Source organism: Balaenoptera ricei, chromosome 7, assembly GCF_028023285.1.
Source record: "Balaenoptera ricei isolate mBalRic1 chromosome 7, mBalRic1.hap2, whole genome shotgun sequence".
Classification (NCBI taxonomy): Eukaryota; Metazoa; Chordata; class Mammalia; order Artiodactyla; family Balaenopteridae; genus Balaenoptera; species Balaenoptera ricei.
In genome coordinates this window covers 62,693,586-62,710,962 of record NC_082645.1, presented here as the reverse complement: position 1 = coordinate 62,710,962, position 17,377 = coordinate 62,693,586, and the positions used below count along the sequence as shown (strand labels likewise).

At 40.7% G+C, this 17,377-nt stretch overlaps 1 non-coding gene and 1 pseudogene across 1 annotated transcript; one reads left to right on the top strand and one right to left on the bottom strand.

The window, feature by feature from the left end:
- Nucleotides 1–915: 915 nt before the first annotated feature.
- On the top strand, nucleotides 916–1,510 carry LOC132368555 (MARCKS-related protein-like; annotated as a pseudogene).
- An 11,884-nt stretch (nucleotides 1,511–13,394) lies between these two features.
- LOC132369456 (U6 spliceosomal RNA) lies at nucleotides 13,395–13,498 on the bottom strand. Its single transcript, XR_009504431.1, has one exon. It is a non-coding gene; the product is annotated as a U6 spliceosomal RNA (small nuclear RNA).
- Nucleotides 13,499–17,377: the final 3,879 nt, after the last annotated feature.

The following is a 17,377-nucleotide window of genomic DNA, read 5'->3' as shown; positions in this document are numbered from 1 at the left end:
CCACAGCTGCCTCACTGCATGCCCCAGCCCAAGCTGAGCCAATGCTCTGGCCCCGCTCCAGTCCCACTCACTCCATGGCAGCACAGCACTAGATCTGGGGCAGCCAAGACCAGGGAAAAGATGCAACCATGGGCTGCATCGAGCAGAGCTGCAGACTTCTACACAGGCAACACACTGGTCCTCTATAAGAGCACAAGCCCCACTTGCTTCAGCACTCCCCTCCTTTGGGGCAAAGGTCCCAGTGTGGGAGAAGGAAAAATACACACTTAAAGGGAACAGAGCCAGTGCAAGCCTGACCCTCAGGGCTTCTGCTCCAGCAACTAGGGATCAGACCCCGCCCCTGCCAGGATGATGACAGCCAGCGAGCAGAGAAGAAGTCCCACCTCAAACTGTGCACAGGCTCTAGCTCCTCCATCACCAGCCACACTCCCTACCAAGGTGAAAGCAGCCAGCACAACCTGAGGAAAGACATGACTGGCATCCACATAACTTCCAGCCTTCCCACCAAAGGCTCTGGGCACACGCGCTCTGCGTAGGGAGGCTCCCACATGAGAACACCTCTTTAAGACCACAATAGGTAACGGTTTACCTAAATTCACAGACAGAGAAAGTTAAGTAAAATGAAAAGGAAGAGGAACTACTCTCAATTGAAAGAACAAGAGAAAACCCCTGAAAAAATAAATAATGAAACAGAAATAAACAATTTACCAGATAAAAAATTCAAAACAGGGTGGCATTCTGGCACAGAGTGGGGCCGGCACAGCTAGTCGGAGGGGGCACGGAGTGGGGCCCCCTCCCTCAGCCATGAGTCCCACCTCATCCCTCCCCTGCCGCCGGTGGGGCCCACCTGACCGAACTATCCCCTGTGGCACAAGCCCAGGGTGGCTCCAGGCGCCCCTCCAGCAGAACCCCACCATGGGCAGCCAGAGCTCCAAGGCTCCCCAGGGCAATGTGACCGCCAAGGAGGCAGCAGGCACTCCCCCCGCAAAGGTCAATGGACAGGAGAACGGCCACAAGAACGGCTGCGTGAAAAGCAGTGGAGACTTATCCCCCAAAGGTGAAGGGGAGTCGCCCCCTCCCCCATGAATGGAACAGAGGAGGCAGCTGGGGCCACTGGCATTGCCATCAAGCTAGCACCCCCTAGCCAGGGTGCTGAGGCCAAGGGGGAGGAGACCCCCAAGAAGAAGAAGACATTCTCTTTCAAGAAGCCTTCCAAATTGAGTGGCCTGGCCTTCAGGAGAAATCGGAAGCGGGGGGGGATGATCTGTCTGCCTCGTCACCCACAGAGGAAGGGCAGGAGCGGGGGGAGTCAGTGCCTGCAGCGAGGAAGGCACTGCCCAGGGAGGGAAGGCTACCGCTACCCGAGAGCCAGGAGCCCCAGGCCAAAGGGGCAGAGGTTGGTGCTGCCTCCAAGGGAGGAGACACAGAAGAGGCAGGGCCCCAGGCACAGAGCCATCCACTGCTCGGGCCGGAGAGTGGCCCTACACCAGTGGATGGGCAGAATGAGTAGCTGGGTGGGGGCAGGTGGGTGATCTCTAAGCTGCAGAAACTGCCCTGTCCTTGTGGTCACTGCCTGGACCTGGTGCCCTGGCTGACTTCCTGTGTCCAGAAGGGAAGGGGCTGTTGCCCCCTAGCCACGTTCCCTCTCCTCCTCTCCCTCTTGTGGAGTCTCCCATCATCCATCTGGTCTTCCTCTTAAGGCCAGTTGAAGATGGTCCCTTGCAGTTTCCTAAGTTAGGTTAGTGATGTGAAATGCTCCTGCCCCTGGCCCTACCTCCTTCCCTGTCCCCATCCATGCAGAAGGCAATTGCTCGTTTTCATCCCCAATTCTTTTCCAGGCAGGTTTTGCTTACTCCCCAAATCCCTGAGCCAGAGGTGGGGGTGCCTACACTCCCAAACCCTGAGTGTCCAGCCTTCCCCTGCTGAGTTTGTAGTCTCTTGTGCTGTGCCTAGTGGCCCCTGGGCTGGGGAGGACACTGCCCCTGTCTGGGTTTTTATAAATGCCTCACTCAAGTTCAAACCTCCAGCTTGTGAATCAACTGTCTCCTTTTTGACTTGGTAAGCAAGTATTAAGCTTTGGGGTGGTGGGGAGGTCTGTAATGTGAAACAACTTCTTGTCTTTTTTTTTCCCCTCCCAGTGTTGTAAATGACTTTTAATGGCCAAACTCCAGATGTGTACTTTTTTTTTTTCTAACTGCTAAAACCATTTTCTTCCACCTGGTTTTACTGTAACGTTTGGAAAAGGAATATATGTCGTCCCTTTAAAAAAAAAAGTTCAAAACATTAGTAATAAAAATGCTAATCGAATTAGGGAAGAGAATTGATCTAAACATAGATCATTTTAACAAGGAACTAGAAAATATAAAAGACCCAATCAAAAATAGATAATTCAATATCTGAAATAAAAAACACTCTAGAAGCTATGAATAGCAGACTAAATGACACAGAAAAACACATAAGTGATTTGGAAGATAAAATAATGAAAATCACCCAATCAGAATAGCAGACAGAAAAACAAATGAAGAAGAAAAAAAACAAAAGTAACATATGAGATCTCTGGAATAATATTAAACCCACCAACATTCACACTATAAGGGTTCCAGAAGAAGACAGAGAAGGGTATAGAAAATGTATTTGAAGACATTATGGCTGAAAACTTCCTAAAACTAAAGAAGGAAACATATATCTAGTTACAGGAGGCACAGAGGGTCCCAAACAAGATGATACCAAATAGACCCACATCAAGACATATCATAATTAAAATGGCAAAAATTAAAGATAAAGAGAATTCTAAAGGGAGCAAGAGAAAACCAAAGAGTCATGTACAAGGGAATTTCCATAAGGTTATCAGCTGATTTCTCTGCAGACACTTTGCAGGCCAGAAGGGAGTGGCATGATATATTCAAACTCCTGAAAGGGAAAAACCTGCAACCTAGGATACTCTACCCAGCAAGATTATCCTTTAGAATAGAAGGAGAGATAAAGAACTTCTCAGACAAGCAAAAACTAAAAGAATTCAGCAATACTAAACCTACCCTAAAAGAAACCTTGAAGGATCTTCTCTAAATGGAAAAGAAGAATCTAGAGGAAAGGGTAAATCCCATTAGGAAAGGCAGATATATAGCAAGAATTGAAGATTACTTGAATAAGCCAGTATGTAGATTATAACACAAAAAACTGTAAAAGCAACTATAACTACAACAAACTGTTAAAGGGATAAGCATGAAGATGACATTAAAAAAAACAAAATGTGGGGAAGGAGAGTAAAAAATGTAGATGTTTTAGAATGTGTTTGAACTTAAATGACCATAAGTTTAAATCAAGTAGATATAATTATGGGTCAACATATATGAACCCCATGGTAACCACAAATGAAAAACCTACAATGGATACACAAAAAACAAAAAGAAAGGAACAGAAGCATACTACTAAAGAAATTCATCAAACCACAAGGGAAAAAACAAAAAGAAGAAGAAATGAACAGAAAAGAACTACAAAAACAAGTTGAAAACAAATAATAAAATGGCAATAAGTACATTCCTATCAACAATTACTTTAAATATCAACAGACTAAATGCTCCAATCAAAAGACATATGGTGACTGACTGGATTAAAAAAAAAAAAAAAGACCCTTCAACATGCTGCCTACAAGAGACTTACTTCAGGGCTAAAGACACACATAGACTGAAAGTGAGGGGATGGAAAAAGATATTTCACACAAATGGAAATGACAAGAAAGCAGGGGTAGCAATACTCATATCAGACAAAATAGACTTTAAAACAAAGGCTATAACAAAAGACAAAGAAGAGCATTATATAATGATAAAGGGATCAATACAAGAAGAGAACATTACACTTCTTAACATATATGCACCCAATATAGGAGCACATAAAGCAAATATTAACAGACATAAAGGGAGAAACTGACAATAATACAATAATAGTAGGGGACTTTAAGATTCCACTTAGATCAATGGACAGATCATTCAGACAGAAAATCAATAAGGCAACAGTGCTTAAATGACACAATAGACCAGTTGGCAGGGAGATCAGCTCGGTGCTTTGTGACCACCTAGAGGGGTGGGATAGGGAGGGTGGGAGGGAGGGAGACACAAGAGGGAAGAGATATGGGGATATATGTATATGTATAACTGATTCACTTTGTTATAAAGCAGAAACTAACACACCATTGTAAACCAATTACACTCCAATAAAGATGTTAAAAAAAAAATGTAGGGGTACTTAAGCAAATAAAAACCATTCGATAAAAAAAAAAAATAGACCAGTTGGATTGAATAGATTTATCTACAAGACATTTCATCCCCAAACAGCAGAATACACAATCTTTTCAACTGCATATGCAATGTTCTCCAAGACAGACCACATACTATCCTGAAGAACATACTGGGATACTAGGGCACGAAACAAGCCTCAACAAATTTAAGAGGACAGAAATTATATCAAGCATTTTTTCTGACTACAATGGTATGAAACTAGAAATAAACTACATAAAGAAAAATGGAAAAAGAACAAACATGTGGGGACTAAACTACATGCTACTAAAAAACCAATGGGTCAATGAAATCAAAGAGGAAATCAGAAAATACCCCAAGACAAATGAAAATGGAAACACAGCTTTCCAAAATCTATGGGATGCAGCAAAAGCAGTTCTAAGAGGAAAGTTTATAGCAATATAGGCCGTCCTAAATAAACAAGAAAAATCTCAAATAATCAACCTAAACTACCACCTAAAAGAATTAGAAAAATAAAAAACAAAGCCCAAAGTCAGCAAAAGGAAGGAAATAATAAAGATCAGAGAGGAAATAAATAAACAGAGATAGAAAACAATAGAAAAGATCAGTGAAACCAAGAGCTGGGTTTTTGAAAAGATAAACAAAATTGAAAAACCTTTAGCCAGGCTCACCAGGAAGAAAAGAGGACTCAAACAGAATAAGAAGAGAAATTACAACCGATACTACAGAGATATAAAAAATCATAACAGAATACTACAAACAGTTACATGCCAACAAATTGGACAACCTAGAAGAAATGGACAAATTTCTAGAAACATATGGCTTGCCAAGGCTGAATCAAGAGGAAACAGACAATTTGAACATACTGATCACTAGAAGTGAAATTGAATTTGTAATTCAAAAACTCCCAGCAAACAAATGTCCAGGATGGGACAGCATCACCAGTAATTCCACCAAAATATAAAGAAGAACTAATACATATCCTTCTCAAACTATTCCAAAAAAGTTGAAGAGTATGGAACACACCCAAATTCATTCCATGAGGCCACTACTGCCCTGATACCAAAACCAAACACACTACAAAAAAAGAAAATTACAGGCCAATATCTTTGATGAATATAGATGCAAAAATCCTCAACTAAATATTAGCAAACTGAATCCAACAATACATAAAAAGGATCATACACCATGATCAAGTTAGATTTATTCCAGGGTCAATATTCCCAAATCAACCAACATGATATACCACAATAACAAAAGGAAGGATAAAAATCACATGATCATCTCAATAGACAAGAAAAAGCACTTGATAAAACCCAACATCCATTCATGATAAAAACTCTCATCAAAGTGGGTATAACAGGAACATATCTCAAAATAATAAAGGCTATTTACAACAAACCCACAACCAACATCATACACAATGATGAAAAGATGATAGCCTTCCCACTAAACTCAGGAAAAAGACAAGGATGCCCACTCTCACCACTTCTTTTTAAAAAAGAATCGGAAGTCCTAGCCACAACAATCAGACATGAAAAAGAAATAAAAGGTATCCAAATTGGAAGGGAAAAAAGTAAAACTGTCACTATTTGCAGATGACATGATACTCTGTATAGAAAACCCTAAAGCTTCCACCCAAAAACCATTAGAACTAATAAATGAATTCAGCAAGGTCACAGGATACAAGATTAATGTACAAAAATCTGTTACATTTCTATACACTAATAACAAAATATCAGAAAGAGAAAGTAAAAAAAAAAAATCCCATTTAAAATCTCACCAAAAAGAATAAAATACCTAGGAATAAACTTAACCAAGGAATAAACTTAACCAAGGAGGTGAAAGACCTATACTCTGAAAAGTTTTGATGAAGGAAATTGAAGATGATACAAAGAGGAAAGATATCCCATGCTCTTGGATTGGAAGAATACTGTTAAAATGGCCATTCTGCCCAAAGCAATCTACAGATTAAATGCAATCCCTATCAAAATACGCATGACATTTTTCACAGAAGTAGAACAAATAATCCTAAAATTCATATGAAACCACAAAAGACCCCAAAAACAATCTTGAGGAAAAAGAACAAAGCTGGAGGCATAACCCTCCCAGATTTCAGATTATACCACATAGCTACAGTAATCAAAAAAGTATGGTACTGGCACAAAAACAGACCCGTGGATCAATGGAACAGTATAGAGCCCAGAAATAAACCCATGCACTTATGGTCAATTAATCTAAAACAAAGAAGGCAAGAATATACAGTGGAGAAAAGACAACCTCTTCAACAAGTGGTGCTGGGAAAACTGGACAGCCACCAATGAGATTAGAGTATCCCCTCACACCAAATAAAACAATAAACTCAAAATGGTTTAAAAACCTAAATGTAAGAATGAAAACCATAAAACTAGAAGAGAACAGAGGCAGAACACTCTTTGCCATATAAATTATAGCAAAAACAAATGAGACCTAATTAAATTTAAAAGCTTTTGCACAGCAAAGGACACAACAAAAAAGCAACCTATGGAATGGGAGAAAATATTTGCAAATGATGTGACTGACAAGGGATTAATATCCAAAATATGTAAACAGCTAATACAATTCAATATCAGAAAAACAAACACCCAATCAAAAAACGGAAAGATCTGAATATTTTTCCAAAAAAGACATACAGATGGCTAACCGGCACAAGAAAAGATGTTCAACACCACTAATTACTAGAGAAATGCAAATCAAAACCACAATGAGGTATCACCTCACACCTGTCAGAATGGCTATCATCAAAAAGTCTACAAACAACAAATGTTGGAGAGTATGTGGAGACAAGGGAACCCTTGTACACTGTTGGTAGGAATGTAAATTGGTGCAGCCACTATGGAAAACAGTATGAAGGTTCCTCAAAAAACTAAAAATGGAGGCGGAGTCAAGATGGCAGTGTGGAAAGACACAGAGTTAGAGTCTCGCCACAACTAGGGCGCCTGCCGGCCGCTGGTGGGGAACTCTGATGCCCAAGGAGGCGGGAGGAACCCCAAAGTGAACAAGTAGGATGTAGGGGGACTGAGGGGGGAGGAGAAGTGGAGGCCAGACAGGATTGGCATCCCTGAGGCTGGGGAGATCAGGAGAGGCAGGTGGGAGGAACTCTCCGGGAAGAGTGGGAGAGGAGCGAAGGCGATTGCCCCGCCCATTTGGGCCCAGGGAGCCTGCGGAGCTCCCAGGTTGATCCCCGGCCCTCCAAGGCCCCCTCCAGGTCGTGTGGGTACTTGAGGGCATAGGATGGAGGTCAGGGTGATCAGGAGAGGCAGGCAGGAAGAGCCATCCTGAGGAACAGGAGAGGAGGGAGGGCAACTGCCCTGCCCACTTGGGCACAGGGAGCCTGCTGAGATCCCAGGCCAGTCCCCTGCCCTCCAAGCCCTCCCCCTCTCCCCTGGCCACACTGGTCCTGGGGGCATAGGAGGGAGGCCCAGGAGATCAGGAGAGGGAGGCAGGAGGGGCCCTCCCAGACCAGAGGAGCAGGAGAGGAGGGCATATGCCCTGCCCACTCCAGCCCAGGAAACCTACTGGGCCCCAAGTGAGGTCCCCTGCCCTCTGAGACCAGGGCTGGGGGTCACACCTGGGCCCCTTCTGTTCCTTGAGCCTAAGCCCAAACCCTCACAGTCCCCAGGGCCTTTTGCAGCCCTGTGGGTCCTGAGCATTGGCCCTGCCCACAGCCCAAAACTCGACCTTGCTTAGGCCCTGCCCTCCACAGCCAAGGCCTTTTCCCCCTATTTTTTTTTTCTTTTCTTTTCCCTCCTCCTCTTTTTTGCTATTGTGGTACTAATGAACTTTCCAGTTGTTGATTCGTCTATATTTTTATTTTTACATTCTTTCTAACATATCTGATAGTTTCCTAGTCTAATTTTATTTTTTACTTTGATATTGTTTCTTTTTTTGCCGCCCCACACAGCTTGCGGGACCTTGGTTCTCGAGCCCACGGTTGGGTCAAAGCTCCGGCAGTGGGAGCTCCGAGTCCAAACCACTGGACTAACAGAGAACCTCAGACCCAAGGGACTACTCATCAGAGTGAGGTCTCATGGAGTTCCTCATCTCAGCACCAAGACCCAGCTCTACCCAATAGCCTACAAACTCCAGTGTTGGAAGCCTCAGGCTAAACAACCAGTAAGACAGGAACACAATCCCACTCATTAAAAAAATTAGATGGCAAAAAAATATCACAGATGAAGGAGCAAGGTAAAAAACCTCCAAGATCAAATAAATGAAGAGGAAATAGGCAATCTACCTGAAAAAGGATTCAGAGTAATGATAGTAAAGATGATCCAGAATCTAGGAAATAGAATGGAAGCACAGATTGAGAAAATACAAGAAATGCTTAACAAAGATGTAGAAGAAATAAAGAACAAACAAACACAGGTGAACAACACAATAACTGAAATGAAAAATACACTAGAAGGAATCAATAACAGAAAAACTGAGGCAGAAGAACAAATAAGTGAGCTGGAAGACAAAATGATGGAAATAACTGCTGAGGAGCAGAATAAAGAAAAAAGAATGAAAAGAATTGAAGATAATCTCAGAGACCTCTGGGACAACACTAATTGCACCAACATTCGAATTATAGGGGTCCCAGAAGAAGAAGAGAAAAAGAAACAGTCTGAGAAAATATTTGAAGAGATTATAGTTGAAAACTTCCTTAACACGGGAAAGGAAATAGTCACCCAAGTCCAGGAAGCACAGAGAGTCCCATACAGGATAAACCTAGGGAAAACACACCAACACACATATTAATCAAACTAATAAAAGTTAAATTCAAAGAAAAAATATTAAAAGCAGCAAGGGAAAAACAAAAAATAACACACAAAGGAATTCCCATAAGGTTATCAGCTGATTTTTCAGCAGAAACTCTGCAGGCCAGAAGGGAGTGGCAGGATATACTTAAAGTGATGAAAGAGAAAAACCTACAACCAAGATTACCCAGCAAGGATCTCATTTAGATTCAATGGAGAAGTCAAAAGCTTTTCAGACAAACAAAAGCTAAGAGAATTCAGCACCACCAAACCAGCTCTACAACAAATGCTAAAGAAACTTCTCTAAGTGGGAAACACAAGAGAAGAAAAAGACCCACAAAAACAAACCCCCCAAAATTAAGAAAATGGTAATAGGAACATACATATCGATAATAACCTCGAATGTAAATGGATTAAATGTCCCACCAAAAGACACAGGGTCACTGAATGGATACAAAAACAAGACCCTTATACATGCTGTCTACAAGAGACCCACTTCAGACCTAGGGACACATACAGACTGAAAGTGAAGGAATGGAAAAAGATATTCCATACAAATGGAAATCAAAAGATAGCTGGAGTAGCAATACTTATATCAGATAAAATAGACTTTAAAATAAAGCCTGTTACAAGAGATAAGGAGGGACACTACATAATGATCAAAGGATCAGTCCAAGAAGAAGATGTAACATTAATAAATGTTCATGCACCCAACATAGGAGCACCTCAATACATAAGGCAAATGCTAACGACCATGAAAGGAGAAATCGACAATAACACAATAATAGTAGGGGACTTTAACACCCCACCTACACCAACGGACAGATCATCCAAACAGAAAATAAATAAGGAAACACAAGCTTTAAATGACACAATAGATCAGATAGATCTAATTGATATTTACAGAACATTCCACTCAAAAGTGGCAGAATACACTCTCTTCTCAAGTGAACATGGAACATTCTCCAAGATAGATCACATCTTGGGTCACAAGTCAAGCCTCAGAAAATTTAAGGAAACTGAAATCATATCAAGCATCTTCTCTGACCACAACGCTATGAGATTGGAAATCAATTACAGGAAAAAAACTGTAAAAAACACAAATACATGGAGGCTAAACAGTGTGCTACTAAATAACCAAGAGATCACTGAAGAAATCAAAGAAGAAATAAAAAAATACACAGAAACAAATGACAATGAAAACACAACAACCCAAAACCTGTGGGACACAGCAAAAGCAGTTCTAAGAGGGAAGTTTATAGCAATTCAATCTCACCTCAAGAAACAAGAAAAATCTCAAATAAACAATCTAACCCTCCACTTAAAACAACTAGAGAAAGAAGAACAAAGAAAACCCAAAGTCAGTAGAAGGAAACAAATCATAAAGATCAGAAATAAACAAAACAGAAACAAAGACTACAAAAGCAAAGATCAATAAAACTAAAAGCTGGTTCTTTGAGAAGATAAACAAAATTGATAAACCCTTAGCCAGACTCATCAAGAAAAAAAGGGAGAGGACTCAAATCAATAAAATTAGAAATGAAAAAGGAGAAATCACAACTGGCACTGCAGAAATACAAAGGATTTTAAGAGACTACTACACACAACTATATGCCAATAAAATGGACAACCACGAAGAAATGGACAAATTCATGGAAAGGTACAATTTTCCAAGATTGAACCAGGAAGAATTAGAAAATATAAGCAGACCTATCACAAGTAATGAAATTGAAAGTGTAATTAAAAATCTTCCAACAAACAAAAGTCCATGACCAGATGGCTTCACAGGCGAATTCTATCAAACATTTAGAGAAGAGCTAACACCGATCTTTCTCAAACTCTTCCAAAAAATTGCAGAGGAAGGAACACTCACAAATTCATTCTATGAAGCTACCATCACCCTGATACCAAAACCAGAAAAAGATATCACAAAAAAAGAAAATTATAGACCAATATCACTGATGTATATAGATGCAAAAATCCTCAACAAAATACTAGCAAACAAATTCCAACAGCACATTAAAAGGATCATACACCACGATCAAGTGGGATGTATCCCAGGGATGCAAGGACTCTTCAATACATGCAAATCGATCAATGTGACAGACCATATTAACAAATTGAAGAATAAAAACCGTATGATCATCTCAATAGATGCAGAAAAAGCTTTTGACAAAATTCAACACCCATTTACAATAAAAACTCTCCAGAAAATGGGCATAGAGGGAACCTACCTCAACATAATAAAGGCCATGTATGACAAACCCACAGCAAGCATCACACTCAATGGTGAAAAACTGAAAGCATTTCCACTAAGATCAGGAACAAGACTATTACCATTCTTATTCAACATAATTTTGGAAGTTCTAGCCACAGCAATCAGAGAAGAAAAAGAAATAAAAGGAATACAAATTGGAAAAGGAGTAAAACTGTCACTGTTTGCAGATGACATGATACTATACATAGAAAATCCTAAGGATGCCACCAGAGAACTACTAGAACTAAATGAATTTGGTTAAGGTTGCAGGATATAAAATTAATGCACAGAAATCTCTGGCATTCCTATATACCAACAATGAAAAATCAGAAAGAGAAATTAAGCAAACACTTCCATTTACCACTGCAACAAAAAGAATAAAATACCTAGGAATAAACCTGCCTAAGGAGGCAAAAGACTTATACTCAGAAAACTATAAAACACTGGTGAAAGAAATCAAAGATGACATAAATAGATGGAGAAATATACCATGTTCTTGGATTGGAAGAATCAATATTGTGAAAATGACTATACTACCCAAAGCAATCTATAGATTCAATGCAATCCCTATCAAATTACCAATGGCATTCTTCACAGAATTAGAACAAAAAATCTTACAATTCGTATGGAAACACAAAAGACGCCGAATAGCCAAAGCAATCTTGAGAAAGAAAAACGGAGCTGGAGGAATCAGGCTCGCCGACTTCAAACTATACCACAAAGCTACAGTAATCAAGAAAGTATGGTACTGGCACAAAAACAGAATATAGATCAATGGTACAGGATAGAATGCCCAGAGATAAACCCACGCACCTATGGTCAACTAATCTATGACAAAGGAGGCAAGGATATATAATGGAGAAAAGACAGTCTCTTCAATAAGTGGTGCTGGGAAAACTGGACAGCTCCATGTAAAAGAATGAAATTAGAACACTGCTTAACAGCATACACAAAAATAAACTCAAAATGGATTCAAGATCTAAATGTAAGACTGGACACTATAAAACTCTTAGAGGAAAACATAGGAAGAACACTTTTCAACATAAACCACAGCAAGATCTTTTTTTGACCCACCTCCTAGAGTAATGGAAATAAAAACAAAATAAACAAATGGGACCTAATGAAACTTAAGACCTTTTGCGCAGCAAAGGAAACTATAAACAAGATGAAGACAAGCTTCAGAATGGGAGAAAATATTTGCAAACAAATCAACGGACAAAGGATTAATCTCCAAAATATATAAACAGCTCATGCAGCTCAATATTAAAAAAACAAACAACTAAATCAAAAAATGGGCAGAAGACCTAAATAGACATCTCTCCAAAGAAGACGTACAGATGGCCAAGAGGCACATGAAAAGCTGCTCAACATCACTAATTATTAGAGATATGCAAATCAAAACTACAATGAGGTATCATCTCACACCAGTTAGAATGGGCATCATCAGAAAATCTACAAATAAATGCTGCAGAGGGTGTGGAGAAAAGGGAACCCTCTTGCACTGTTGGTGGGAATGTAAATTGATACAGCCACTATGGAGAACAGTATGGAGGTTCCTTAAAAAACTAAAAACAGAACTACCATATGACCCAGCAATCCCACTACTGGGCATATACCCAGAGAAAACCATAATTCAAAAAGACACATGCATCCCAATGTTCATCGCAGCACTATTTACAATTACCAGGTCATGGAAGCAACCTAAATGCCCATTGACAGATGAATGGATAAAAAAGATGTGGTACATATATACAGTGGAATATTAGTCAGCCATAAAAAAGAACGAAATTGGGTCATTTGTAGAGACGTGAATGGAACTAGAGACTGTCATACAGAGTGAAGTAAGTCAAAAGAGAAAAACAAATATCATATATTAACGCATATATGTGGAATCTAGAAAAATGGTGCAGATGAACTGGTTTGCAAGGCAGATACAGAGACACAGATATAGAGAACAAATGTATGGACACCAAAGTGGGAAAGTGAGGGGGGGTGGGATGAATTGGGAGATTGGGATTGACATATATACACTAATATGTATAATATAGATAACTAATAAGAACCTACTGTATAAAAAAAAACTAAATAAAATAAAATTCAAAAAATAATATGGAATGCTTCATGAGTTTCCACATTATCCTCGCACAGGAACCATGCTAATTTTCTCTGTATCGCTTGAATTTCAGAATATGTGTTGCCAAAGCAACCATGACCGTGGGAATTTGTATTTTTAACAAGCTTCAAGGTCATTCTGATGTACATTCAGGATTTAGAATCACTGTTTACCCTTGCATTTGGGTCTTTAAAAGAATATATTCATATATATGAGAATATATTTTTATATATAGAATGTATAAAGTAATATGAAGATTAAATGGTAAGATGGCATTCACTTTTTGTCATACTGTTCTACTCCATTTAACATTGCCCCACACATGCTGATTCATTAAAATGCTACTTGTCTCTAAAATATTTTCATTAAAATGTTCTCTCTCAATCTCCCTCTTTCCCTCCCTCACTCCCTTCTTCCCCTCCCTCCCCCTTTTTCATCTACTACCAAATTCTGTGATACATTTCCCTCACACCGAGAGCTACCTTAACCTCTCAAAGAAAAACTGTGTCACTGACAGCACCGCACAGTCCTGGTTAGTGAGCATCAGTACTTGTACTAAGTATGTTCTACCATGTTTTCTTGAATTAAGTGTGCTTGCAACATGTGACAACTCCCTATACCATTTTCTGGTGAGTTACGGTAAATAATTTTCACTCACAGTGCTATGAAAAGATAGAGTGCATTTCTTATGGTACTGCCATAAGAAATATAAAGAGCATCATGTTGGATGTTAAAATTTTTTAAACAACTCAAGATGACTTTAGGGAAATGGTTGTAACAAAGGGAAAGGATCAGCAGAGGTTCAGGGTGGTGGAAATCTTTTGACATTAGAAAGGATATCACAACATCCCTCTACCAGGGAGGATAAACTAACAATTACGAGTGGTAATGGGAAGAAACTATGGCTTGTGACATCTGGGGATTTAAAGAGAAGAAAAAAATCCACGTAAGAGGAACCTCTGCACTCAGGAATTTGACCAAAAGAGCCTGTTCACTTAAGCTGCCCTGGAACGCACACTGCTGCAGTTAACAGGGAACACCTACAGCGCTGCTGGGACTACCGCGTCCACACCTGGCAACGTTTCACTGCAGCCAGTGGGAAGAGCTGCAAGATGCTACAGCAGTGGTTCTCAAACCTCAGAGGATCACCTGGAGGGCTTGTTAAGACAGAGTCCTGCGCTCCACGGCCAAAGATTCTGACGCAGCAAGTCTGGGGTGGGGACCTGAGGATTTACATCTTTAACAGGCTTCTAGGTGATGCCTGACGCTACGGGTTCTCAGAGCACACTTCGACTGGCACTGACCACTATGTGTAATAATGGAACAGTTTTTTCTTTGCATTAAACTAATATGTATTCCTCAAACCTAAACACTGTGTCCGTTATTTGCATCATGGCTGAAGAAACTTAGGCAAGAAGAAAACTCGTTGGACTGGCACTATTGTACCTGAAACATAATTATGTCTTACAATTACCTAATCCTCTCCCTTTGACTATCAATCATATCTATTAATCTTTTGTTGGTGTGCCTCGTCTACATATCATGAGGGGTGGGGTGGAATCCAAATGTTAATACGTGTTAAATTATGGAGTTTTAAAAATCAAATCAAAATAGCAAAAATCATGAAAAAAATAATTCATGAAAGCTGACAAGCCTTTACCCTTATCATCTCAAGGTTATAAATAATGATCAGAATTCTTTCAGCTGAAGTACTTACGTTGCATCTTGATGTTTGACCATCATAAATATGCAACTGAGCTATTAGGCTCTATTTTTCACTGCAGATGAAACTGATGCATCTTTGTGTGGTGTAGTCTGACATAGTAAAATTGTTACTCTCTAGGTAGGATATTCATAAAACTGTAATTATTGTAATCAGAACAGTCTTGAAGCTCATGAGAGGGGTTTGCCAGATTCATGATGGGCAGTTTTCAATCACTTCACATATAATAAAGAAACTTATTAAAGAAGCCGTAGGAATCACTAATGTCTTACAGGGGGAAACTATTCTGAGCAAACAACAAAGGGTGTTGGGAGACGGTAGTGAGAACTCAAGCTGGCCTCCTCTGCCTGGCTTTGGGCAGGACTGGATGGAGTCCTTTAACATATTTCCTTCGGTTTACTCACCAACAGGTTTAACTAGCGTGCTATCTGCTGGGAGAGTGCTTTGAAAAGAAAGAGATCATGGAAAGACCACTGTACTGACTAGAATGCATTTATCATTTTCCTGCTTGAGCTCATAACTTGCTAGAGAAGTAGCCCCAAGTTGCTGTGTGTGCACTCCACCACGTGGGGAAAATGTAGCAAGTGCCATCAGTGGGATGGGGCCCTTGCTTAGTTGGAGTTCCCAGTGTTCTTAATGTCCCAAATGCTGGTTTAGGCAGCATGCTTAATAAATGTAGAGATACCGCAGGCAATCGTATGTTGGCGGGCTAGAGAAATAAAAACCAACAAAATAAAGTCGACAGGCTGTTCAATTTGAAGAAACTAATTTACTCAAATGAGAAAGCAACTCACTTTTATTTCCACTGTCTCTTTTAAAATTATCCAGTGAGGGAATGTTCTTTCCCTGCCCCTGGATGAAAACCTCCATAATCCTATGACTGGTTTTAAATCACTCCCAGGTAATGAAAAGTCCTACAGCCACATTAAGTCTCCAACAGTCTCAATTAATAAGTGAGAATAGCCAATCTTGTGTAATAATCAACTCCTGGAATCAGATTTAAAGGTGAAACTTTTCCCTTTATTCTCTGGGGCCTTGTGCAGCCAAGAAACCAGGGAATGGGGGCAAGGTCCATCTTTTCCTTTCCTCTACCTACTGTTTCCAACTATCTGCCCCATTTCACTAAACGTGGTTATTCCAGGGTCAAAGTGGGAAGAGGGAGAAGTAAGGGCGGAGTGGGGGGAGTTCTTAATTGACTAGCTTCTCTTTCTGAGCTGAGCTAGCATACTGAAAGCTGCCTCTTCCTCGTGTGCAGTGCCCTCACGGTTCTTCAGACACCCACCATCCCCCATTGCTGGGGACCTCTCACCTGAGGCTCCCCAGATTAGCTAAAACTTCCTCAACTCTGCGTCAAAACTCCAGCTTCTCCCCTCGAAAGCCTGAGAGCCCCTCTCTCTACTAGGTGGCCCTGTTGGACAGGAACGAAGTCTCCACCTCTCCCTCTCTCCCCTCCTCCTCTCCTCTCTCCTCCCACCCGGCCCCTGCCCCACTTCTCTCTTTCTCTCTCCAAATGCCGCCGGCCTACCCAGTCCAGCCACCTCTCCTTCGCAGCTACTGTTAGAATTCTCTTTCCTTTTAGTTTCCAAGTGGGAGCAAAACTCCAGTCGCCAGCACCCTCCAAGCTGCAGGTGTAAAGCTTCCTGACTGAAACCTTTTCCATGAGAAAGCAATTTTGGAGTGGGAGGGGCTTTCAGATTATCTTCCTCCAGAGAAACCTCATCACATATCTTCCCTGTCCATCTTCAACCCCCTTTTTGTTACGGGGAATGGCTGTTCTCTGCTCTTGTAGAGAATCCTGAACTAGCTGTAACATACTGGAATTTTCCCGGCACCGCTTACCGACACTATTCACTCACTGGAAAAGTTTAGCCTGGCCCCTCTTCTTCCTCTTGGCAGTGGTCTTGCCCTCAGGCTTGTACTGGTTCTGCCCACAAGGTCGTCCTAAATCTGGGGTTTAGTTAACACCCCACTTGGCTGCCACACTAAGTCCTGCTCTCCACTCAGCCTCTTTCAGTAAGGAAGGTGATATTTTGACCTTCATCTGCTACCTTTCATGTTGTTTCACAATTTGTTCAGAACCTGGGTGCGGAAGACAGGTGCTACTTATTGAGCCCTCCTCAGAGGCCCAACATCTTTTTACCTTGAGTGTTCCTAAAAGATTGGAGTCATATTACCAGTGTTTTGGATAACCGCTTTAAAGATTTCTATCTTTTTATGGCTCTCCTCTTTGGCTTGTCACGTATTTTATCT